Genomic DNA, 24940 nt, shown 5'->3' on the forward strand with positions numbered 1-24940 from the left:
ATATTGTTTCATTTTTTCTTTTTAATCACTGTCAGTCCAAGACAAAAAGTTCTATTATCCTAAATGTTAAATGGAAATTCCAGTGACTTTTCTTATTCAATACACCTGAATTTTGTTAGAAAACTGCTAGTTTCATTCTGCTCTCTTGCATCCATTAAATGCCATTTCGATTAATGTGGTGATGAAATAATATGTAATCTGAAATTATTTTCCAGTGTCTACAAAAATACACCTGACACTTTGTGGTTGTAATTGACAGTAGTATTATCATAGGGAGGTAGTCAGTTTCAAAGAGTGACAGAATATGTTGGAAGAGAAAGGACAATGAGCCAGTTCCTCTGTGTGAAGGATTTGATGAATATTATATGCCCATCTGTTTGTTAATTGTTGGTCTTTTTGTTATATGATTATTAGGGGTTAATTCAGGCATGAGATGGTTTACACATAGACAGGAAAGCGGGCATACATTCTGATAGTCCTCCATTAGTAGTTAGGGACAATGCAGGTGTTAATTCCTTTGAAGTTTTACCTCCACCAAACCAAGGTCAGCTATCTGGCTGGTGACCCCAGGAGGGAGGGGTATCAGGTGGGAAACTGAAACAAATAAATTTGGAGTTAATAAAAGCCGGTGCCCATGGAGTAAATGCAAGACAGAGGGAGAGAGTGGGAGGGGGCATCTTGGGGGGGGGGGGGTAGGAGCAGATTGAACCCAAATTCCCAGAGGTTCCTAAACTTTGGGTAAAACAGTTATGCGTGTAAATAGTTTATGTTAAAACTGCTATTTAGATTAAACAATACTTGTTTTGAAAAGGCTGCACTGAGTTTCTGTATTCACACTGCTCACAGCTCATGAAGGGAAGACTTGCAAGCAGCTCGTCCAGTCAGGACTACTGAGCAATCACAGTTGGTACACAGGATGCTGTAGCCTGGGAACATGGGCGGCGGGTGAAGCCACCCCCTGGGGAGGCAAGCCCCCACCCCCATCCCTTCTGCTCAAGGCCCTGCCCCTACACCGCCCCTTCCACTCCCCCCACGACCAGAGGAGCACCAGCCAAACTGCCCCAACCCCTGGTCTGGGCCAGCCCAACCCGACCCCTGGCTCAGGTGCTACCCTGAGCCATGAGCCGGCCCGAGCCCTGAGCTCCAGGCCACTGGCCAGAGCTGAGCCCCCACCAGCTTCTGAGGAGGAATGTGGCAGGTGGGGGAGGAGGGGAGAAGTTTCTGGCATGGGACCGGGGGCGGAAGGTGAGACTCGGGGAGCGGCGGGTGGCAGACGAGAGAAGGGACACAGCAGGTGGTGGGACCTCTGGAGGGGGGAGCTGGAGTGGAGGAGAGGTGGGACTCACCAGGCAGTGGCGAGGGTCTTGGGGAAGGGGCGGAGCAGGGACTGGAAGAGGCAGAGGACAGGTGGGGCCAACACAGCCTAGGCGTCCTGCGGCAGGTCGGTGGTGGCTGCGCCAGGGGAAGCTTAGCCTCCTTTGGCCTATTATACCTGCCGCCCATGCCTGGGAACCCAGTCTACAAGTGGAAGAACTGTGAGATTCCACCCCAAGGAAGTAAAGGCTTATGGCCTAAAACCTGGGTGAGGTGCACCCAGGGAGAGCCCACTGAAGGGGTCAGATGTGCAACTAGCCTTGAACTGTGACACTCAGCTTTTGTGAATTAGCATAGTAACAGAGTTATGCAGATTCATGCCGGTTGAAGATCTGGCCTGATATGTACTGTATACAACAACTGGAGCAGTTGTTCTAGGAGGATGTTTGATTTCTGCATATTCACACTACATTAATTTGATGTTGCATGTGGACATGTTAAGTTAATTCAAAGTGAAGACATGTGAAGCAAGTTGTCAGCTGTCTGAATATCATGAGAAACAAAACCTCCCAACTTCTTGACTACAATAAATATTATAATTAATCATTTCCACTTCTTAGAAGAGACAGGAAAGGGGGAAACCTTCTCAGCCCCATTCCAGTCCTGGGGTTCTTTCATGTTATGCTTAAATGATTAGCATTTTATTGAAAACTGCAGGCCAGATCTTTGCATGGCACAAATAGTGTAGCTCCATTGATTTCACTACACTAATTCACACAATCTGAGAACCTGGTCCATTGTCTTTGGCATAAATACAAGTACAAGTCACTTCATTGCTCCAGAAATACATCACAAAAATGCTGGCCCCAAATATCTTTTCACTTACTTTGGTTTCACACGAGTGTAACTCCATCTACTTCAGTGGTGCTGCTCCTGATTTACACTGGTGTAAATTAGGGGAGTATCATAAAGTGGGCCCAAGAAAGTGTTTATTAAAAAAGTTAGTGCAGCAAAAACCAAATGGTTGGCACCGCCTTAATAAAGCAAGTAATAATTGAGTTTGTGTTACAATGTATACATTCTTAGGAAAGCTAAATCTAGCCTACACTGTTACCAATTCTTTCTTTTTCCCTTTACAAACAATGAATTGTTGGTATCACAAGCAGATCCAAATAATTATTTGTGTGCCAGGTCACTTTTTACAGCAGTGAAGGAGCACAGGATTATATTCTATGTCTTTTTTTGTATGACTTTCCTGAAAGGCTTCGCAGTAGCTTAGCTCAGTACAGGTGAGACAATTTCTGATCAGTAGTTTGAATTTTCAGACCCTTAGATCTGTTACATATGAAGTCCTATAGTTTTACCTTTTCCCTTCATCTATTACTCCACAATGGAAAACATCTAATATGCATCTTCAAAGCACTGTACAAATATTAACATATTAATCATCCCAACACACCTGTGAAACAGGTACCAATTTTACAGGTTAGTATATTGAGGCACAGAGATTTGGGGTGACATCATGGCAAAATTCCCATTGACTTCAATTGAGTCAGGATTCCACCCTAAATGATTTACCCAAGTGAGTATCAGAGCTAGGACAAGAACTCAGGAGTCGAACTCCCATTCCTCCATTCTAACTACTAGACATCAGACCTTCCCATACTTCAGATGTTCTTCTTATAAAGAATAGCAGACACCCAAGAATGAAACTTTCTGGATTACTTTGGATCAGGACCTGTACATGTCACTACAAATAGCAACTTGACAATTTACTTTCATGGTATGGGATACAGAAGCAGGAATGTGATTTTCCTCCTTTTTGCCCAAGAACATACAAATGATTCATTGGCAGAAGGAATGTCAATAGTTTTATTCACTCAGCACAATTTACTGTCAAGGTAATTATTATTTATGCTATGCTCAATTTTATAGCCATCTCTGTAAGTTATTAAAATACTGGTATCTCTCTGACATTATTATGCTTCTAGGCTTCACAGTCCTGAATAAAAGCCCAAACCTTACAAACCCCTTCAAACAGTGAATAAGCTTTCCTGAACAATGCATTCTCCACAACAAAAGATTTGTGTTAAAAAAAAAAGCCAAATCGAAACGGGAGGTAGTTAATTACCCGAGAATAAAACAATAACACGTATAGAACTAGTACAGAAAATGAAACTGAGAAAATTGGCCCTTTAGTATAGATGAGTGAAAATCATATTAAGTGCATTTTCAGTATTATGTGCATAAAATTTTCATGAACAAATCCAAAGCAAGACACTTATATTTTGTTTTAGGTCTTTTCAGTCTCTTTTGTACAATTCTTAAACTGAAGTTCAGTTTTACATGCAAAATAAGTGATCACTCTGAATTTCATTTTCAATCAGCTTGAAAAAAGATTTTAGCTCAAGATAAGACATTTGCTGAATGTAGTTTTAGAGAAGTTAAAAACTACTAGACCCTCTGACTGGAAGACCGAGGTTGGATCACTCGATAAATTTCCCTATTCTGTTCATTCCCTCTGAAGCATCTGGCGCTGGCTCCTGTCATCTGACCAGTATGGCCATTCTTAAGTTCTTATTATGTTAGACGCAGCACATTGCAAAAGAGGACAATAAACGTATACTTCTAAACCACAACTTTCTACTGTTAGCAACACAGATTTACAGACAGCCCCACAACTGGAAGCAAATACTCACCAGCAACTACATACCATACAACAAAAACACTAACCCAGGAACCAATCCCTGCAACAAACCCTGTTGCCAACTCTGTAAACATATCTATTCAAGGGACACCATCATAGGACCTAACCACATCAGCCACACCATCAAGGGCTTGTTCACCTGCACATCTACCAATGTGATATATGCCATCATGTGCCAGCAATGCCCCTCTGCCATGTACATTGGCCAAACCGAACAATCTCTATGCAAAAGAATAAATGGTCACAAATCAGACATCAAGAATTGTAACATTCAAAAACCAGTAGGAGAGCACTTCAGTCTCTCTGGACACTCAATAACAGACTTAAAAGTGGTAATTCTTCAACAAAAAAACCTTCAAAAACAGACTTCAACGAGAAACTGCAGAACTGGAATTAATTTGCAAACTGGACACCATCAAATTAGGCCTGAATAAAGACTGGGAGTGGCTGGATCACTACAAAAAGTAATTTTCCCTCTGTCGATACTGTTCCCTCTGTTGATACTCACACCTTCTTGTCGACTGTTGGGAATAGGTGACGTCCACCTTGATTGAATTGGCCTCGTTAGCACTACAAAAAGTAATTTTCCCTCTGTTGATATTCACCCCTTTTTGTCAACTGTTGTGAAAAGATCACTTCCACCTTGATTGAATTGGCCTCATTAGCACTGACCAACCACTTGGTAAGGCAGCTCCCATCTTTTCATGTGCTATAATATATATACGGCTTACTGTATTTTTCACTCCATGCAACTGATGAAGTGGGTTTTAGCCCATGAAAGCTTATGCCCAAATAAATTTATTCGTCTCTCAGGTACCACAAGGACTCCTCGTTGTTAATGCAACTACTGTACATCATCATCCCTGGAAAGAGATCCATGCTGAATTTTAAAGGTGTTTAAAACTGGAAGGTAATAAATTAATTATAGAAGTGTGGTAGATTTTTGTTCTTATTTCACAGGGCTGCAGGAATTCCCACAGCAGCTGCCTATTACAAGTTGATGTCTCCATCAGGAATGGATTATTTAATAAAGTGTAATTTCAGAGTAAGGTTAAACACTTACGAAATGCAAGTGGCTGTTCATTTCAACACATTTCTATGCTTCACTTTCCTTGTCAGTTGCACATCCAGACTCAGCATATTTTTAAAAATATCCTTAGATACTGTTGGAACAAAAACGTTAATTGGAAGTAAGGACACTCATGAGGGCCCCGCACTTTACTTGCGAAGTTAATGGCTTTATTAAAAACTCTTCCATGTGAGGAGTCATCTCTCTGAGGTTTCTAAGTACTGAACTCCATTATATTAGAGATTACAAACTGCTTAGGAAGAGGTTTAAAATCTTCATTATTCTCTTGGTCCCAATCTTGCCATTGTTCAGAAGTGTTAAGGGGCTGGCAGTCCCTTAAGTGAATAGTTGAGAGCTCCTGAACTGTGGTAGGTCAGGGGGGTAAGGTACTTTCCACTCCTGCTGTTTTCCATATTTTGTAACATGGTGGAACGGAAATAAAAAAGCAAGCAGTTTGGTGTGTTGTATTTAATTTTAAACTTTAAGTTCATCACAATAAGTGGATGATGCTGTTAGCTGGCAGCCATGAAAACAGAAAGGAGAGAAAACTGAGTCCATAGGGCCAGACCCTTAGCTATCACCAAGCTCAAGGGGATTCACTTGGCTATGCTGCCTCTCTGGCCAGCACTACCTGCTTTTCTGTAACAGACACAATGCTTGCAGGAGCTCTGGGCAGTGCTGGTGGAATACAGTCACCGAAGAGAGCAGAATGGGCAAAGCAATAGCACCAAGCTCTCCCTGCCTTCAATGGAGCGGCTAGAACCAGCATTAAATTAAATTAACCCTTACATATTGTGCTTCCCCCTTGCATTGGTGTATAATTGTGTGTGTGGGGAAGGGAGTTTCTTCTTTACTCTGTCCTCTGTGCCCTCCTTACCTCAGTTCAGGGCCAGCTACAATATGGTCCTAGTGTTCCCCTGAATGCAAGGGTTAAATATGGTTAGCCTTAGCGCTAGACTCTCCAGAGCATGTGGGTAAGGGGGGGCCAGGCAATCAAAATCTTTCTAATCAACTTTACAAATCCATATTACATAGTAAACCAACAGCAGAGTTAGTAATAGGACACAGAATTTCAGACTCACAGTCCTGTGCCTTATTCCAAAAGCCAACCCTCTTGTCTCCTTCTTCCACATAACACAGAGGGCCAAATCCCAAGTGTAACTAACTCCACTGACAATAAGTGAGTTACATCAGGGGATAAATTTGGACCATACAATATAATCAGAAGCAGCTCTCTTACAGACTCACTATCCCCTTGGTAGAAGAATGGTTTTCTCTGGACCAGCATTTAATATGTTTCTTGTGCTTGTGGGCACAATAAAGCTACAATTTGCCTCGTGGAGGTTTGCCAGTAACTACAGCAGAATGTCAAGCTATATCACTGTGTTCAGGGAGCTCGAGCCCATCCTCCCCTTGCTTTGTTACAGCAGCTATGAATCTTGCTGTGTGTAGTCTGAAGAAAATACATTTGGTAGGACTTGAATGGTAGGAAGCTAGTCAAACATGTAATGCTGCCCAGAGTATGTGGTCACTGTCACAGCAGTTGTGCTACAGGAAATACAAGGCTATTGGAGCCAGGGGAAGTGAAACAAATAAGTAGCTTGAAACATTGCATAAAAAACCAAAATGTGGCTGGCAGTAAGGCAGCTTCACTGCATCTATATGGAGGATAATTTATGCACTAAATCATGACTATAGGGTATGAGAATGTGTAGACTCTGTTGGTTAGAATTAGCCCCTTTTTAGCCATTCATGAAATCTTTGGTTTAATCTTCTTAATAAATACAGAGTCCTCTTTAGTCTCCCAGCCCCATCATTACCTTTCCTCCCCTCCCCACCCACTTTTGTAACCTCGCCAATATTCAGTCACCAACTGGTGGTCAATACCCTTTTGGACCTCTACCCCTCTCCATTATTCCTCTAGCTGGTCCTCCCTAATGGCTCTCTCCATTGCTCCTTTTGGCAGTAGCTGACCTGCTCTGAAGCTGCCCCCCCATGCCCTTTCTGATGTCATCTTGTTCTTCACAAGCATCTCCAGTGCTCCTGCAGACATTCTTGTCAATATGAAATTTTCCTGTAGCACTTAACAATAAACCCCTGACCTTTGTGATCCTTCTTCATTGACTATCCAGTTCTCTGGGACCTTCTCTGATGCTTCACTGAGCCTATGCAGCCTTTTCTAACACCACAGAGAAGATCAGTATAGAGAAGGACATTACAACACCCAGGCATCCATTGGGTCTGGTATTTTGCTAATTATATCTTTGTATTTTACTATTTTCTACAGAACCCATCACTGTAGTGTTTCAGCATTGCACAGTTAAATTATATCTACATAGTGACCTTGGCTTCCTGGAGTCTTTTGTTCTTCTATCCATCTATCTCAGAGTTTTGTACTGGCACCCAGCACCACAGTAACTGAGACTTGTCTCCTCTCCCTAGTTATAGTGAACTTTGCTTGGGGTATTCTATATAATTCCCATTATGTTGAGAAAGCTTTATCAATGAGAAATGTCTTACTGTGTGCTTTAAAGGTGGTCAGACTCTGGAAGCTTATTCTGTAGATAAACCCCATCTCTGGATCTCTTGCATTTCAATTTGCATTTTGTCAACTAAATTGCCTCACAGGAGCACTGTCCTGGATTTGTGCTGGAAATGGCCCACCTTGATTATCATACACATTGTAAGGAGAGTGATCACTTTAGATAAGCTATTACCAGCAGGAGAGTGGGGTGGGGGGAGTTATTTTTTCATGCTTTGTGTGTATAAAAAGATCTTCTACACTTTCCACAGTATGCATCCGATGAAGTGAGCTGTAGCTCACGAAAGCTTATGCTCAAATAAATTGGTTAGTCTCTAAGGTGCCACAAGTACTCCTTTTCTTTTTGCGAATACAGACTAACACAGCTGTTACTCTGAAACCTGTCTTGGAAAGGTCATGCAAGGAGATGTAGTTGCTGATTTAGCCAGATCCTGACCTGCTGATGGCTTTAAAGATCTTTGAAGGGCTGGATTACCCAATAGGCAGACTAAGTGCGTGCTTAGGGCACCAGCAAAGCAGGGAGCACCAAAAAAAAATGAGATTTTTTTTGGAAAAAATTTGATATTTCAAAAAAAAAAAAAAAAGCATCGAAGTAGTCATCATGGGAAAAATCAGAACTTTGTTAGACTTTCTTACACTCCACTACACACTCTTCCCCCATTTTTCTGTTCTCTTTTTATTACTTATCCCCACCTAAACCAGGGGGGCATCCTACTAACATAGATTGAAATAATGCAAGGAAATCAGATCCTGTCATGTATTGCAATAAATTTGTTTTACTATTGATATATTCTTCTGAGTTATATGTACTTGATTCGTTTTTTCTCTCTCTTATAATATATTATATACACACACACACAAAAATAGTGTATGTTGTGTAATTTTTTTTTTTAAGTTCAGATAACGGAGATAAGGGGCAGAATGAAACATAACCAATTGAGTGGAGTACAGAAATGTAAACTGGCGGAAGAAAGGAAACAAAAAACTAGTGAAAATTTTCCAAAATCTTCCAAAGCTGACATCAAAGCGAATCCATCAGAAGCAACATCTTCTCTCAGTAGCATAGACCTCGTTCCAAAACCTGTAGTTGTTTCAGAGACTGACCCTTGTTCTATTGGTGAAAAACACCATTCCAGAACATGTGGATGTGTCAGAGACTGTAACTGAGATCATCCTACTCCTAGTGGTAAAACAGACATTGTTCTAGAAGGTGGGGATGTGTCAGAGACTGAACCTGCTTATGCTGTAAATAATAGGAGAAAAGATCCTGGTATGTGGGTTGATTTAAGTACCGATGATGTAGCTTACTGGATAGATCGTGGACCAAATGACTGTCAACACCACACTGGGCCATTTGAGAAATCACATCAGATTTTCACCAATGGCAAGCAAACAAGATATTGTCCACAAAAAATATTTTTCGGCATGAAAGCAAATGGTGAGAAATACACTCGAGAATGGCTACTGTATTCACCATCTCAGCTGAAAAGAATAAAAAACCCTCAGAGAGCAACGTGTCAGGACAGACTTGATTCACTTTCCCTATTGTGTATGGGAGCAGACATGCTTTGTCAAGTCAGCTTTGATGAACTTATCCAGAATTTTGCAATCAGAAAATCTAGAAAGGAGCTATTTTAATTTCAGCATACATGTACGTTTTGTGTCATTTCAAAAAATAAAATTTTATTTTATGGTACAGAATTGTTTTTATTTTGAATTCCATATGGGAGGTACCATACTCTTATCAGTGCTTAGGGCCTCTAAAGGTCTTAATCCGGCCCTCATCAGGGCCTTGAACTGGCAAAGGAAGCAGATTGGGAGCCAGTGGAGGACTCAGAGTACACGGTGCTATGCTCTTGGAAATGCATCTCATCGAAGAGTCCACATTCTGCATCAGCTGGATCTTCTGCATTGATGACACCATCAGTACCAACTAGAGTGCAAGATGTGGTAATCCAGTCAGAAGGTCTCGTATGTATGGAACAGTGGTCAAATCCTCTTCTGGGAGGAAGCGGACAGAAAGTGGCATCTGATTTTACCTGATTGTCTGGCCCGCCTAATGATTGGCAAGACCCCATCTTGGTGAACATGAGGCAGCAATTTAGTTAGTTCTATGTAGCATTTTCCCCTTTCTGACCAGTATTTCCATCCCAGAGGCTCTTTATCCAGGATCTGATCTTGTGAAGACTTTATGACATCCTGGTGATGGCATAAATTGCATGTGTAGAAAATGTGAAACATTCCTGAACACCATCGGCATGTTGCTGGCAGGAGAGGTCCTCTCCAACTGTCCATGTAGTATCCTGTAGATAAGACATAGGATAGATTTCTGTGGGACTTTGCAGGAAAGGAGGAACAGATGCCTAGCACCATTCTAGGGTCTTATTAAGAAGGAATATTTTGAGCAATTGTAGTGCTACTCCAGTTATCTCAGGCAAGCAGATCTGCAGGTCCTTGTTGCAGTTCCTATATAAAAAATTGGAGAGGAGCTGAGTAGAATGCACTGATATATGGACTCTACTGATTGCCATGAGGCGATCACGTTTTAATACCAGGACGACTGTCATAGAATATCAGGGTTGGAAGGGCCCTCAGGAGGTCATCTAGTCCAACCCCCTGCTTGAAGCAGGATCAATCCCCAATCTTTACCCCAATCCCTAAATGGCCCCCTCAAGGATTGAACTCACAACCCTAGGTTTAGCAGGCCAATGCTCAAACCACTGAGCTATCCCTCACCCCCGCCCCCCCAAGGAGACTGCTTCAGTTTAGTGACATACTTAAGCACATGCTTAATGTTAAGAACAGGAGTAGTCCCATTGAGTCTTCAAGTACCTTGCCGAATGGAAAGCCAGTCTCCAGTTTTGCAACCCTTACTGGGGTATTGGGAGGAGGGATAGCTCAGTGGTTTGAGCATTGGCCTGCTAAACCCAGGGTTGTGAGTTCAATCCTTGAGGGGGCCATTTACGGATCTGGGGTAAAAACTGGGGATTGGCCCTGCTTTGAGCAGGGGGTTGGACTAGATGACCTCCTGAGGTCCCTTCCAACCTTGATATTCTATGTCTACTTATTCAATGTGAGCTGTAGTCACAATGGGACTATTCTCACAGGAGTAAGAGTTGCATAATCAGGCCCCATATAAGCAAAGCACTGAGCCTACATGGATAGGCAGTTACATACTTGCTCACAGGAGCTTGATACTGTGCATATGTACCCCATTACTCCAGCTTGCCAGGTGCTATAGGAGTGCAGTGTAACTGTATATTTTGCAGTTTAAAGCAGCAGACAAGGTCAGCTCACACACTGCTGTCCTGGGCAACACAGTATGGGAAGGAGGTGAGCAGCCCTCAGTGGTGAAAGAACAGGTTAAGGACTATTTAGAAAAGCTGGACATGCACAAGTCCATGAGTCCAGATCTAATGCATCTGAGGGTGCTGAGGGAATTGGATGATGTGATTGCAGAGCCATGGGCCATTATCTTTGAAAACTCGTGGTGATCGGGGAAGGTCCTGGAAGATTGAAAAAAGGCAAATATAGTGCCCATCTTTAAAAAAGGGAAGAAGGAGAACCTGGGAAACTACAGACCGGTCAGCCTCACCTCAGTCCCTGGAAAAATCATGGAGTAGGTCCTCAAGGAAACCATTTTGAAGCACTTGGAGGAGAGAAAGGTGATCAGGAACAGTCAACATGGATTCACCAAGGGCAAGTCATGCCTGACCAACCTGATTGCCTTCTATGATGAGATAACTGGCTCTGTGGATATGGGGAAAGCAGTGGACATCATATACCTTGACTTTAGCAAAGCTTTTGATATAGTCTCCCACAGTATTCTTGCCAGCAAGTTAGAAAAGAATGGATTGGATGAATGGACTATAAGGTGGATAGAAAGCTGGCTAGATTGTCGGGCTCAACGGGTAGTGATCAATGGCTCGACGTCTAGTTGGCAGCCGGTATCAAGCGGAGTGCCCCAAGGGTCAGTCCTGGGGCCAGTTTTGTTCAACATCTTTATTAATGATCTGGAAGATGGGATGGATTGCACCCTCAGCAAGTTCGCAGATGACACTAAGATGGGGGTGGGGAGGTAGATATGCTGGAGGGTAGAGATAGAGTCCAGAGTGACCTAGACAAATTAGAGGATTAGGCCAAAAGAAATCTGATGAGGTTCAACAAGGACAAGTGCAGAGTCCTGCACTTTGGGCAGAAGAATCCCATGCTCCGCTACAGGCTGGAGACCGACGGGCTAAGCAGCAGTTCTGCAGAAAAGGACCCGGGGATTACAGTGGATGAGAAGCTGGATATGAGTCAGCAGCGTGCCCTTGTTGTCAAGAAGGCTAACGGCATATTGGGTTGCATTAGAAGGAGCATTGCCAGCAGATCTAGGGAAGTGATTATTCCCCTCTATTGGGCACTGATGAGGCCACATCTGGAGTACTGTGTCCAGTCTTGGGCCCCCCACTACAGAAGGGATGTGGACAAATTGGAAAGAGTCCAGCGGAGGGCAACAAAAATGATTAGTGGGCTGGGGCACATGACTTATGAGGAGAGGCTGAGGGAACTGGGCTTGTTTTGTTTGCAGAAGCGAAGAGTAAGGGGAGATTTGATAGCAGCCTTCAACTACCTGACAGGGGGTTCCAAAGAGGATGGACCTAGACTGTTCTCAGTGGTACCAGATGACAAAACAAGGAGTGATGGTCTCAAGTTGCAGAGGGAGAGGTTTAGGTCGGATATTAGAAAAAACTTTCTTACTAGGAGGGTGGTGAAGCACTTGAATAGGTTATCTAGGGAGGTGGTGGAATCTCCATCCTTCGAAGTTTTTAAGGCCCAGCTTGACAAAGCCCTGGCTGGGATAATTTAGTTGGTCCTGCTTTGAGCAGGGGATTGGACTAGATGACTTCCTGATGTCTCTTCCAACCCTAATCTTCTATGATTCTATGATAATCTGGAGAGTATTAATAAAACCATTTGAGGTGGCTTTAAAAATGCCCATAAAATTAATGGCATTGATATACACAAGGCAGGCATATTTTTGAATCTTTGGAGGTAAAATGTCAGAGTTGAGAAGTACTTTGTGGTGTTCATCCTGTATAGAGTGTATTACTTATTAAAAAATAACAAAGGTTGTGATAGAAGAGCATAACTAAAGAAAACCAATAAATTAATGGAGGAGGCATACCCGAGTCTGCTCTGTACCCAGGCACAAAGGGATGCATTAAGGCAGAGTGTATGTGCTCCAATTTTTCTAATTGGTGATTCTGTGTGTGCATTTCAACCTTACCCGGAAATTTTCTGCCTCTCAGTAACAACTTAAAGTGCTTGAACGTAGTTTTCTCGTGTGACTTCCATTGAGGTTATTTTTGTAGGATGGAGTGAGGCAGAGATTGTCATAATAATTTTGTAGAATCAAAGGAGATTTTAAAAATGGTTTGTTTCCCATTCACATAAAAGTCACATTTCAGAACAAGTGGCACCCATACAGTTACCCATACAAGATTTAAAGGCCCCAGCACTCTGGCTGCGGCTGGGAGCCCTAAGGCCTTTAAATCACCCCCAGAGCTACCAGCTGCAGAGGCCACTGGGAGCCCCGGGCTATGGCCGCTGCTACAGCAGCGGCGCTCCTGGCCCTTTAAATCACCACGGGAGCCCTGCCACTGCTACCCTGGGGCTCCGGCAGCGGGGCTCGTGGGGGCGCTTTAAGGGGCCAGGGGTTCTCTGCAGCAGCTGGAGCCCAGGGCCCTTTAAAGTGTGGCCGGAGCCCTGCCGCCGCTACCCCGGGGCTCCAGCAGCGGGGCTCGGGGGGTGCTTTAAAGGGCCCAGGGGCTCTGGCCGCTGCAGGGAGCCCTAGGGGTGCTTTAAAGGGCCCAGGGCTCCCCACAGTGGTCGGAGCCCCGGGCTCTTTAAAGCACAGCCAGAGCCCTGCCGCTGCTACCCCGGGGCTCTGGCAGTGGGGCTCGGACGGCACTTTAAAGGGCTCGGGGCTCTGGCCGCTGTGTGGATAACGATAACATGATGAAATAACAAGCTCTAGGGGCTACCAGATCAGAATGGCAACGTTTTACACCCACTTTGCAGTAGTTGACCAAGTTGGTAAAGGCCTTACACTCAACATAATGGGATTTTTTTTGTCTGTCTGATTGCATTACATACAGATACTTTAAACACTGCAGCCAATCAATTCCAAAATGTCAGGGACTGTTCTAAGAATCAATGGCCAGAATCCCATTGATTTTGGGGAACATCAGAAAACCAAAAAGGAAGGGGGATGGGGGAAAATCGTGGAACTCCTACCATCTGCTTAGCATAGGGTTGCCAACTTTCTAATTGCAGAAAACAACATCCCTGTCCCGCCCCTTCCCTGACGCCCTGCCCCTTCTCCGAAGCCCCACTCACTCCATCCCCCCTTCCTCTGTTGCTTGCTCTCCCCCATCCTCACTCACTCGCTCATTTTCACTGGACTGGGGCAGGGGGTTGGGATGTGGGAGGGCGTGAGAGCTCTGGCTGGGAGTGGGGTGGGGCCAGAAATGAGGGGTTCAGGGTGTGGGAGGGGGCGAAGGCTCTGGGGTGGGGCAGGGGATTGGGGTACAGAAGAAGGCTCCAGGATGGGGGGGTGGGGTTCAGAGTTTGGGAGGGGGCTCTGGGCTGAGGTGGGGGTGCAGACTCTGGGCTGGGGGTGCAGGCTCCAGGGTGGGACTCAAAATGAGGGGTTCAGGATATGAGAGGGGGCTCCAGATGGAGCAGGGGTTGGGGTGCAGGGGAAGGCTCTAGGCTGGAGGTGTGATGGAGCCAAGAGATTCAGAGCGTGGGAGGGGGCTCTGGGCTGAGGCGGGGCTGCAGGCTCTGGGCTGGGGGTGCAGGCTTCAGGGTGGGACTCGAAGTGAGGGGTTCAGGGTATGAGAGAGGGCTCCGGATGGGGCAGGGGTTGGAGTGCAGGGGAAGGCTCTAGGCTGGGGGTGTGATGGAGCCAAGAGATTCAGAGCATGGGAGGAGACTCCGGGCTGGGGATTGGAGTGCGGGGTGGGGGCGGCGGTGAGGGCTCTGGCTGGGGGTTGGGGTGTAAACTCTGTGAGGAAGTTTATGTGCAGGAACAGGCTCAAGGGGTTGGGGTATGGGAGGCAGTGGCTCCTGGCAAGCGGCCAGCATGTCCCTTTGGCTCCTAGGCGTAAGGGGAGCCATGGGGGTTCTGTGCACTACTCTGCCCACAGGCGCCGCCCCCGCAGCTCCCATTGGCCAGGAACAATGGGGTTCCTGGCCAATGGGAGCTGCGGAGCCGGCACTCGGGGCAGGGATAGCGTGCAGAACCCCCATGGCTGACCCTATGCCTCGGAGCCAGGGGGACATGCTGGTTGCTTCCCGGGAGCCACACGGAGCCAGGTAGGGAGCCTGACAGCCCCGCGCCAACAGGATTTTAATGACCACAGAGCCACCAGGTCCCTTTTGACTGGGTATTCTGGTTGAAAACCAGATGCCTGACAACCCTAGCTCAGCACAACCACAGCTTCAAGCACCTCTGCAATTGTCTATAGATCAAACAACTGATTGGTAGCACCTATTAGCTCCTTCCAGCACAACAATACCCCATCTCATCTCTGCTCAGCCTCTCAATAGAGAGTTTAACATGATTTATCTCCCAGACAAATAATAATGGTGTGGGGGAGGGCCAATGGTGGGGAGAATAGGGGAATGAGGGCATACACATAGCCCCAGCCTGGAAGGGGAATGGGGGACCTTGGTATGGAGGACGGGAAGAAAGTTGGAGGATTTTGATATAGGGGGAGGGAGCACACAGCCCTTTGGGGAAGGGGGGGGGAAATGTGAGGCAGACAGAGCCCTAGGCAAGGAGGAGCGGGGGGAAGGGTTGCCAGGTAGTCCCCTGGCAAGGAGGGGAAAGACTGGGGGACCCTGTTATAGAGGGAGGAAACAATGGAGAGCACACAGAACCCCTGATGTTGAGGGAAGATTGGGGGAAGATGGCACACACAGAGACCCTGCCACTAGGGAGAGATTTGGGGACCCTGCTATAGGGGGGACACAGAGTCCCTACCATGGAGCAGAAGTGGGGAATGGAAAGCATAGGGACAGAAGAGGGAATGAGAGCTGCTGCCATAGGGAGAGACAGGGGGGAGTAACAGGGAGTTCCTGAAATAGGGGCATGAGAGGGAGCTCCAGGGATGGAACAGAGGAATGCAAGGAGGCCTGGTGTGTACAATAAGTTAAGGCTACAGAAGACAAGAAGTCACCATTCCAACTGCAACTCATTTGTAGAACATTTTCAAACTCTCTACTCATCTGGCAGTGAACTTAGAACAGGTACGCTATCCAGCGAGATGAGAAAGAAGGATTATTGCCCTAGACACAGGGACTTATAATGGATATTTCAGTTAGTGCCATAGCTAAATAATTTTTTTAAGTTTTCCAAAAGCTATACACATAATTACTGCTCAGTTTTAATGCTATTTTCTTGTGTGTGTGTTTAAATCTTAGTTTTATATATAAAGTAAACCATACCATCAACACCATCATCTCTACCGGGGAAATCCTTCTCTCTCCTCTGTGGACACAAAGGGCCCTCTTGCAGTGGAATCAGTGTACAATGGGCATGGGACAGGATCTGAGAGGCTGTGTACCAACTTGAAGCAGGGAATATAGCTCTGCAGAAGGTCCCTGAGCATTGTTACACATAGATGATTTAGAGGCACTAGAAAAGGGACTAGCTTGGAGAGTGTCAAGGCTAAAGAAGGCTCGAGAATCTGTTCTACAGTTCCTGAATTCCTTCATCTCCAATAGGCTGAGTGGAAGCCAAGAGCAGCTCCACTTCTGCTGTATTCCTCCCTTCTTTTTGCCCATATAGTTCCACAGCACTCAGCCAAGTTACTGGGGTTAGTTTGTCCTGAATTAATTTGTTTTCAACGAGGCTGATAACTTTCCAATAGTGAAATGAAGATGCTCACTCATTTTGCAAATTACGCACAACAGAGGAGACTACAGCCCAAGGCAAAGTTGCACCGTCCAAAACAAAAACAAAACAACTAGAGTCAGTTTATCGCTCTAAAGAGAAAAAAAGGCATTGGCACAGATGGAAGCATCTTTCTCATTTAGTGTCATGATTCCAATGCACTTATTGACCATCCAACTTAGAGATCCTCTTCATTACTGCCAGAATGCCATTTTACCGACACCCATTGTTCACCTTCACACGATGTAGCCTAGCTGCGTGAAAAACAGGGAAATATCCGTTCTGTGCAGTTTAACAGCCTCCTCATTTGCCTGCCTAATGGGATGGGTTGATTCTTCCCTCTTGCTGATGAAGAGCAAGAGCAGTAAATCACTCTGGATTGTTCAGCAGCAGTAAATCTGGCACTTTATATTGGAACCAGCGAGGTAATGGGGGGTATTAATGAGTCCCTGTGAGCTTAGAAAAATATTTTGCAGCAGAGCTCCTTGAATTACAATCTTCTCACTCATCCAGACAATTTCCAGTTTATCATAGCCATTGGGGCACTTACTGAATTTAGTGCAGTCCCACAAACACCTGGGAAAGCATTCTGTTCCTTGAGAGTAGCAATGTAACTTTCTCTGAAAAATGTGATTCAGCAAGCAAAGGAAAAAATAATAGCTCAACTAATTAGCCTCTTATAGTTTGTATGGAAACTTCCAACTTCTCTGTATGTGTATATACGTGTATATCTTCTTACTATCTGTTCCATTCTATGCATCCGATGAAGTGGGCTGTAGCCCACAAAAGCTTATGCTCTAATAAATTTGTTAGTCTCTAAGGTGCCTCAAGTACTCCTGTTCTTTTGACAAAATTAAAATCACTCAGGCCAATTTCAGTGTTTGTTGAACTATGCAAATAAAATAACCAGTCTGTTAGCTTCCAAGCCCTCTAGAAACAATCAAAACTCATGGACTGGTGAATCAAGGCATAACAGGATTTAGAGAGAGATCTGTGAACCAAGGAGGTTAAGTGAAATTAGATATTGCTCACCGTCACACAAGGATAAATAGGGTTCACTGGGCTTAGACTTTGCTGTTTCTCTCACAATGGAAATCATGGTATGATGAAAAAGATAACAGGAAAACAGTTGGATCCTTTTGAAAGGAAAAAATATTAAATCCGGAAAGGAAATGAAAATGTTATTTCTGGGCAAAAATAGAAAAAAGAATAGCAAATCAACACAGCAAAATAAAAATGTGACTGCATAATAGGTCCAATACCGCAGGCTCTTTGCATACACAGACCTGCCATTGATTTCAATGCACAGCGCATATGCAGAATCAAGCCCAATATCTGCATGTGCTGGAAAATGCTAAGGTAAGTGACAAGATGACAGAAGCAAAAGGCAGAAGGCAAGACTGGAGTTGATTATTCTGTCCTTGTGGACTTTCTCTGACTGAAGGAATACCATGTTCTGTTTTCCCAACTATTAAGGAAGACCCCATTGTCAGCATGTCATCTGTAATCGTATTTTTCCTGTATCTATTGTTCACAGTGGTGTGTCACTCCAGTGAGGGTTGAGATTCAGTTTCTACTCTGAGCTCAATTTCTCCTGGGATTATTACAACATAACCATTGTTCACGCCAGGCTAAAAAAAATCAAGTGGTGTCTAGGAGCGGTGTTTTGGATACTTTGGAAAACAAAATCATGTTCCAATATGTATTTAATCAACTGTGTTGCAGCTAGACATAGACTGTTAAACTTTTAAAAAACTCACCAATACACATATGTGTCCTGCAAACCAGAGTATCTCTATTAGGTGGAGATATATTTACCTTGCTCTGCTCACCCTAAACTTGGTGTTTATGGTCCAGATTTGCTTTAATCTGGCCCTGCAGTGTAATTAAGTACCCCATCCAACACATGCTGGAGTGGAAAGAAAGTAAAGAAGTCCATCGTGCATTTAAACTCTGAATACTTAGGCTATGAACATGCATCTAAGTTTCAGGTAATTCTGCTGGAAACATTAAAAAGAGAATGTCTCTTTAGCTTCAATATGACATACAAATATTTGAGTCCAGCATGACTGTTGTATTATATTGTACTAAATTCTACAGTTTTGTATGAACTAAAAACATGATAGTGGGCAAAATTTTGCCCACTGATACTCATATGCAAATCTCACAGATGGCAATGGGAGTTGCAAGAACATATTTATAAATGTATTGTTATGCTTTGAGGGCAGAATTTTGCCCTACATATTTTACTAAAGTAACATATAATAAAGATGGGGAGATAAAGAGGTATGAACCTGCAGCCATGCACCAACCCAGTGGCAGATTAGCCACAGGGCCAATGGGGCCTGTGCCCAAGGGCCCTGGCCAATTGGTGCCCTGACCTGCTCAGTGCTTCTGCTGGGGAGCAGGGTTGGGGCACCAGGGCTTGCCCCATGCCACCCGCCTGGTGCTCCTGCTGGGGAGCGGGGGAAGCCCCCGCACCCCGACCCTGCTTCCCAGCAGGAGTGCCTGACGAGGGGGCGGGAGGGGACTGCAGGTGGAAGAGGTGGGGAGGGGTGCCCACTTGCTCTGGCCCAGGGCCCCACAAAATCATAATCCACCTCTGACCAACCAAAATATCTTAGAAAACGACTAGAGAAAAACCAGTAATCTGCAGTAGCTGCTGCAATGCTGTTAATCTTATCATACAACTTTTGCTATTTGGGATAAATAAACAGGAGGAACTAGTGCTAAGATGTGCAAATAGATCAAGAAATGCGTAACATTCCTTTTATATCAGTTAATCCAATTGCGCTATTTATCCATTTAGGACACCTTTATTTCCCTCCAAAACAAAACACCTTCAATACCAAACTTATCCCAATTAGAACAGGTATAATTTGGTACAAGAAGAAGAGACTTGTTTTTCTGCAGCTAATGTGCAGCTGAATTATTTTGTATCAAAGATTCTGTGCAGGTAAGATGAACAAACTTTTCTGAATAAGGCTGAAGACTAACAAAGTTGTCACATGCTTTGTAGCTTCTGGGTTGTAAAGCAACATTGGCCACTTTGATGGGATGAATAGATTAAACGATTATCAGAGTTACATTATGTAAAGTAAAACTATAGTCATAGGGAAATTGGTAGAGCCTCTCCTTTCAGCACAGGACTGGATTCCAGATTTAACTGGATGCAGTCTACCAGAAAACTTAATTTTCAATTGGGAATCAAGACTAAATTCTAAAATATTTGCCAATCTTTTCTGGCTTATGCAATTAGATATGGGACTTGATATTTCATCTTGATGACATAGCTGTTGCCACGGTTTATGATAACTAGGCAATGTTTGGGAATGAATAATCTTTGGTTAGCAGTCTATGCACATTCTGTATCTATGTTATGACATCTGTAAGCCAGATGGATTCTGATACTGTAGCTTTAACCCCCCTGCAGCTCTTATTGGACAAATATCCTCAATCACATAAACACCCTTGTTGGCAGCCTCAGAGAAATGAAAGATAGCTTGGAGCTCTGTAGACTGAACCTCCTTCTCACCCCACCCCCCCAGCTAGGGTAGCCAAGAGCCCGATTTTTGACCGGAAGTTGATCGGGCGGATCCTCGGAGGCAGAGGTGGGCAGGGGTGGGGTCTCGGAGGGAAGAGGTTGGGCAGGGGAGGCTCCGGCACTCCTGCTGGAGTGTCCTGTTTTTAAATATTACCAGGTTGGCAACCCTAACCCACACAATGGTATCATCTCCCAGATATAGCTGAGGCACATGGGTAGAGAGACTGTAGAGATTGCGTAGTCACTGCTCATGCTGTAGTTTTTCTACGGATAGAGACTGTTGGTTTCTCACTCTGTCTGGCAACTTTTAAATAATAAAGCCACTAAAACATACCCAAAGTAGGCCAGATCCACAGCTGATGGAAATCAGGGTCGCTTCACTGAAGTCAAAAAGAAAAGGAGTACTAGTGGCACCTTAGAGACTAACCAATTTATGCTCAAATAAATTGATTAGTCTCTAAGGTGCCACAAGTACTCCTTTTCTTTTTGCGAATACAGACTAACATGGCTGCTACTCTGAAACCTTTCAGTGAAGTCAGTCAATAGCTCTATGCCAGTTTACATCAGCCGAGGACAAGGCCTGTTGAACAAGTGCATGTCCATTTTAAATGTCACAAATGTATGGCTCAAATTGTTAATTTGCTCAGTTCCAGAAAGTGGTGCTTATGCTCCTCTGCTTGACTTTTCTCCTATAATTAACTAACTAAATATAGAGAATAATTGATTATACAGATTTCTGGAGTGCCTGTGCGCTACTCCGCACAAGACACCCAGGCTAGTGAGTGCAATTTATGCCCTAGAATTAATGCAATATGATGTGTCTGTTGATGCAACCTCAGAATTGACCTCGGGGTTCTTTTCTGGCAACCAGCAATCTGTCAAGAAATGAAGAGCCAAGAACAGTGCCTAACTACCACAGCCTCTGTCACCAGGGAGATTGTTATTCTATTAAGTGAAATTTTCCTAATCTAATTGTGGTAACTAAATTTCTAATTGTATAATTAGCCACTAAAGTTGTGCCAGAGAAGTTACGTTAAAAAATGTTGGTTATTATTTCTCAATAGAGTAACTATAGGTTGACTATGTTAACTATTTTTTCCTCCCCTTAAGAACTGGGTGTTCCTAGGAAAACCCATCATATGAGCAAACGGACTTTAAAATACCACCATTCTGATGCCTTGCAAGCCTTAGCTGAGGCTAATTAAAGTTAGTGGAGAAAAATGATTAAGGCAGCAGGGAGATGTGTTCACTCCAGCACAGCCCGCTCTGCCAGACTCTAAAGAAACCAACTGGCAGGTGGAGAGCTCTGCAGATGGTCATGGTAGGCATATCTCCAGTGGTGCATAAATTGGCACATACCATCAGCATTTGACTCTGCCATGCTGCCTAGCAAGATTTATGGTTGATTATCCACAATTATAGCAGGAAATGAGAAAACATCTCAGCAGCACTAACCATCTCCTTCCAAAAGCAATACTTGGATCAAGCCTGAGCTGCTACTCTCCTCCCTAAACATTGTCTTGCTTTTGGGTTTTTACTTACTTTTTTCTCCCAGTTTCTGACGACTCTGGACCAAATTAACCCAGGGTTTTTGCTGGCTTCTGGCACAGGGTTCCTGATATCCAAGAGTCTGCCCATGCAGCAGGGGGACTGTGGTGATGCAAGGCGGCCACAACCTCCTTTCTTTTTGAGGGAGTCAGCAACCATGGCTGCATCCACAGAAATGGATAGTGCTCCTCATGGAGAATGGCTGGGGGAATCAGTGCCTCTCTCGGCAGGCTTCATTAATGCAGCTGCTATAGAGCCAGTGGTGGAGATTGCAGCTGCCTTTCTCTAGAGAAAACCCAAAGACAGAGAGGACAGGCAGCAGTGCCATAAACTGGTTAGCCTTTGGTGAATCCTCTCTGGTGTGTAGCAGGGTAGGCTGGTGCAAGGAGGTACCATTTGCTCTCCCCTGCCCTAGGGGACTGAATTTGGCCCTTTGACTTGGTTGAACTGAAACTGCAGAGGCACATGCAGTGGAAATACTCTGATGGACAAAAGTTTGCAGGATTAGACACTTGCTCTTTTTGGTGGAGAAAGAGGCAGTGGACCAGCTGATTCAATGCCAGGTTTTTCAGCCTAGCACCTACGTCTATCAAACCTTTTCACTACAGCCTGTTTAATGTCCACAGGCCCCACACAGCCTATGAACCACTCTGCTCTCATATGACTATGAGCATAAGAGGAGAATTACCCTCAGAAATGTATCTTCTTTTTAAAAAAGAAAAATTATGTTTGATTTTTGAGACACTGAGATTTGTCCCAGTTTTGCTACTTCGGCACGTGTCCCTCTTCCCCTGGCAAGTCTCAGGCATCACAAAACAAAATACAACTCTGAGAAAAAAGATTTATTGAAGTTTTTTGCTCTTCCTGACTGGTGATATCAAACCAAACTAAACCTTCAAGGTAAAAACCAGTAGTTCAGTGTCTTTAAAATGCACTTTACAGCTATCTTGTGGAATCTTTCTGTTTTTCTTTCAGCTTCTTCTCTGTGTTTTGAAAGAAATCCATAAATGTCAGAGAGGCTGTTTTGACTCTTGATTAAAGACTGGTCATGCAAATGCTTACACATGTAAGGAATCCTACTCACAGGGGGAGTCTTGTTGACTACCCCTTGGGACAACAACATAACTAAAGAGGTGACTGATATGTGCAAGTGCTCCCAGGATCAAGAATTTGGGTTATGGAGAAAGACAAAAAGTTGGGGGGAGCAAGGGAAGACATTTCCACCATAGTTATACGAGCATTTAGAAAGAGGCTTCATAGCTAGTTTCTGGATTTGCCTAGGGGCAGAACACTGAACTGCCAATAGAGGCCTTTCCTGTGTGTGTGTGTGTGTGTGTGTGTGTGTATTTTATATTATATATATATATATATATATATATATATATATATATAAAATCTGATTATCAGGGATACAACAGTGATGGGCAGCCTATAAATATCATAGACAGACAGTGTGAGACTGCTACCTATCCTCTGTACAGCAGGAGGGTACTGCATGTCATTGGGCACAAGGATCCCCCCTACCCACTGTACATTGTACTGGACTGAACATTTAAGACGGTCTTCAGTCCCACGTCTGGTTCTGATTTGTGATGAATCTTTGATGGAGTGGTTCCAAAAGAAAAGTTTTCAATAACTTAAAGTATTTTTCATTTTGAAAATGTACTGTACCTTTCATGTAATTGCATATTATCCAATTGTCTCACTGCAATTACATTATACACCTACTCTGAAGAAAAATCTGCTAGTTGCCCCACTACTGATCAACAGCTGATGTGGTCATTTGATCTGAGATGAGCCTTGGACTCTAGTCATTTAGCAGTTTTGGTTTTAGCAGAGACGACAGGATAGTGACAGCAGAACAGGCTGCTAAGAAAAATCTTTTAAATAATAGGTGTAATATTCTGCTGTCTCCCTCTTCCTCAACCAACACAACGAGAGGTGATCTTACAAATTACAACCAGTATTTCCAACATGTGACTATAATGGACATTCAGCAAAAACAACCAACCACCAATAACCCTCAGTTTAACATACCATGGCTTGCCATGCCTTTTCTCCATTAGCTCAGTAAAGAAAGGAAGAAACTATTTTATAACTGGAAATGTGTTACTGTAGCTTAGACACTTTTAAGTCAGGTGTTCTTTCTTCAGAAACGTCATGCCACATAATGGTGTTTGTAAAATTAGTCACATTCCGTAAGACAACCTGATCTAACTCAAGGCAATTCAAGAAGCAAAGTATGCTAGAAGTGAAAAGAAATACCAATTCAGTAACCAATTTAAACAACACACGCCGCAAATTGTATAAAACATGAACATTTTATTCCAAAGAGCATACAAAGGAGGTATTCCCAGGACAGGCCTCGGAGCCCCTGGAAAGAAGCCTCTGTATGTGGGGATGAGATAGAAGGGGAACTCGTATGTGCAAATGTGCTTTGGGCAAACCTTTCTACCCCAAAACTCACTATTTATTTCCATCTCCTTAAATATGGATCAGTTTCTGCCTACTTACACTGCCCAGATGCCTACATTTTTCACAACCCTGTGCCTCTGAGGGTTTTTTTTAATGTTCATCATTGTGATGTTCATAAAATTTCTTACTACCTATAAGACAATGGCAGCTTTTCAAAAAAAAAAAAAAAAGGGAAATCCTGTAAACCTCATTGCTAGCCCTCCTCCTGCTGCTTGAGGGATTTAATATCCTCCAAGGACAGCACAAGGTACTCTGTTACTTATGCACATCTATTCATTAAGTAGCATATTTCCCAGTAATGCACCCCCAACTCCATCACAGTTTCTCTTCTTCTTACCTGTACTACCACAGCCAGTTTCTATGGTGGCAAAGTAGGTGTGGAGTAGCTTGTAGTTCCATTAATAGTGAGCCAGGACCTGGTCAAGTACTCCTTTATTCAGCTGTTATACATTGATTAGCAGAGGTTTAAAAATTGGAAGAGTTTCACTGTTTTAGATAAACCAGACATCTGGACCCTATAGTGACTCTATGAGCAACAGATATGGTGGGGGATCACACCTCCAGAGGAGGCTCTTGCTCTGATACCGTAATGATCCCTGAGCAAGTGCAGGGTTTTGCCTGCATGGAGCTCACTACAAGGTCAGGCCCATTCTGTATGTGGAACAAACACACAGACTTATGGGGTGTGCTTATTCCTTCTTTTTGGAGGTGCAGCATACCCTCACCATTGGCTCCAGTCTGCCAGGTGGGAACCTTCAGTGTTTAAACAGTAACAATAAGATAAATATTTTCAC

The 24940-nt window shown here is 44.0% G+C and overlaps 1 protein-coding gene across 1 annotated transcript in view; it reads left to right on the top strand.

Moving 5' to 3' along the window:
• SHISA9 (shisa family member 9) overlaps positions 1–24940 on the top strand; it is a 244011-nt gene that overhangs the window by 158099 nt on the left and 60972 nt on the right.

The sequence above is a fragment of the Eretmochelys imbricata genome, chromosome 10 (genome assembly GCF_965152235.1).
Source record: "Eretmochelys imbricata isolate rEreImb1 chromosome 10, rEreImb1.hap1, whole genome shotgun sequence".
Lineage (NCBI taxonomy): Eukaryota > Metazoa > Chordata > Testudines > Cheloniidae > Eretmochelys > Eretmochelys imbricata.